General features: G+C 42.3%; 1 pseudogene; it reads left to right on the top strand.

The window, feature by feature from the left end:
• Nucleotides 1-777: 777 nt before the first annotated feature.
• Sord-ps6 (sorbitol dehydrogenase, pseudogene 6) lies at nt 778-1,831 on the top strand (annotated as a pseudogene).
• The last annotated feature ends 666 nt before the right edge of the window (nt 1,832-2,497 follow it).

Here is a 2,497-nt window from a genome sequence, read left to right on the forward strand (position 1 = left end):
GATTTGAAGATTATTAGTTTGTTCAGCAATAGAAAGTATCTTCACACACACACACACACACACACACACACACACACACACACACACACACGCACACACACACACAAACCTTATAGTATGAACATTGTTTAATCAACGGAGCAAGAGTTTCTGAGTGAGATGAGAATTTTTGAGACCCCTTTCTATCTTGCCACAACAGTTTGAACTTTGCAGCTTTGGAAATTGTCCATCAATGTTACATGGATACTATTCTGGTTAGAGCAGTGCAGGTATAGTAGAAGTGAGAGGCCTGACCATGTAGTTCTGAGATAGAGGTGGATATTATTGAAATCACAATGTCTCTGCTGGAGCTCAGCCAGTAAAAAAAACCACAAAGGCAGTAGAGCAGGGGTAATGCCACTTCTCTATCCTTCTCATAAACTAGAACCCTCAGAGCTCCTGGGGACTAAATCACCAACCAAAGAGTACACATGGAGGGACCCACACCTCCAGGTACATATGTAGCAGAGGATGACATTGTATGGCATCAATAAGAGGAGAAGTCCTTGGTCCTGTGAAGGCTTGTTTCTCAGTGTAGACGAATGTCAGGGCATGGAGGTGGAAGTAGGTGGATGGGAGTGTGAGCATCTTCACGGAAGCAGGGGGACAGGAGAACAGAATGGGAGGGGGAAAGGGGTAACATTTGAAATGTAATTACATTAAATATCCAGTAAAAAAAATGTGCGAATCACCAAATCCCTGCTGGGTCCAGCTGACACCTCGAAGCAAGAGAGCAATATGGCAGCTTTAGCTAAGGGCCAGAACTGTCCCTGGTGGTGCATGGACCTGGAGACATTTGCCAGGAGACCTACCCAATCCCTGAGCCCAGCCCAAATGAGGTATTACTAAAGATGAATTTGGTGGAGGTCTGCAGCTTGGGTGTTTACTACTGGGAGCATTGCCGAGTTGGGGATTTTGATGTGAAAAATCCAGTGGTGCTTGGACAGGAAGCTGCTGGAACAGTCACAAAAGTGAGACATATAAATCCAGGAGATGGGGTTGCCATCTAGCCTGGCATTCCCTGAGAAATAGATGAATACTGCAAAATTGGCTGATACAAGCTGACACCATCCATCTTCTGTGCCACACCCCCAGATGATGGGGTCCTCTGCCTCTTCTACAAGCGCAGTGCTGACTTCTGCCACAAGTTTCCTGATGGTGTCACCTTTGAAGAAGGGACCCTGATTGAGCCTCTCTTTGTGGGGATCTGTGCCTGCCATCGACTTTCAGTTTCCCTGGGGAACAAAGTTCTTCTGTGTGGAGCTGGGCCAGTGTGGATAGTCACTTTGTTTGTGGCCAAAGCAATAGTATAGTTGCTCAAGTAGTGGTGACTGGTTTATCTGCTTCTCAGTAGTTCAAAGCCAAGGAATTTAGAGTAGCTTTTACCATGAATGTTGCCAAAGAGATCCCTCAGGAAATTATCAGTGAGGTGGAAATTCTTCTGGGGAGGAAGCCAGAGGTCACCACTGAATGCACAGGATCGGAGTCCTCAATCCAAATGGGCATCTATGCCACTCACTCTGATGGGACCTTGGTAATCATGGGAATGGGCTCCGAGATGATCAATTTACCCCGAGTGCAAGGGCTGGAGGTAGATAACAGAGACATGTTTTGATACTGCAACACATGACCGATAGTCATTTCCATGCTTGTATCAAAGACTTTGAATGTAAAGCCCTTAGTTACTCTTAGGTTCCCTCTGGAGAAGGCTGGAGAAGTCTTTGAAACAACCAAAAAGGGAGTGGAGCTGAAAGTTATGATCAAGTGTGACCCCAGTGACCTGAACCTTTAAACCTGAGTTGATCCATACCTTGGCCCACTCTCTCAGCATCTAAGGGCTAAATGGCTAGAAGGGAGGTCATTAATGCAGAACTTTCATTTTGAAAGATAAAAACAAAACAAACAAAAAACTCATAAGCAGAGAGCCTGAAAAAAATGTGCTATAAAGCCTGTTGTAATGTATAGCAGGAAGTCAAATGAAAAGTTATTAATTATTTCAGATAGAAGAAACAATATATGAAGCAGGTAACTACTAAAATATTAACTATAGCAAAATAAAGGAGATCCCAAGATATTAGAATAATGCCTCAGGACAATTCTGGAAAACAGTAATAAGATTGTACACTGAAATAGTACACCATAAAATCATGTCCTTAAATATACTTGGCTAATGTTTCAACTTTATCATTATTGTTAGTAAAATGCATTATAAATTAAGTCACCAAATATATGTATAATTAGCACTTTTTGGGGAATAATTGCCTTTAAAGCTTTAGCTGAGAACAGAATTGAAAGAACTCATTTTGAGAAATTATTTCAGTGATGTGTGGAATTACATTAGCATTTGTTCACATGTGTTTGTGTGTGTGTGTGTGTGTGTGTGTGTGTGTATGCAGGTTGTGTAAATGTCTGTGTTTATATGCATGTATCCATATGTATTTTACACAATTGTAAGGTC

The sequence above is a fragment of the Rattus norvegicus genome, chromosome 15 (assembly GCF_036323735.1).
Source record: "Rattus norvegicus strain BN/NHsdMcwi chromosome 15, GRCr8, whole genome shotgun sequence".
Taxonomy (NCBI): Eukaryota; Metazoa; Chordata; class Mammalia; order Rodentia; family Muridae; genus Rattus; species Rattus norvegicus.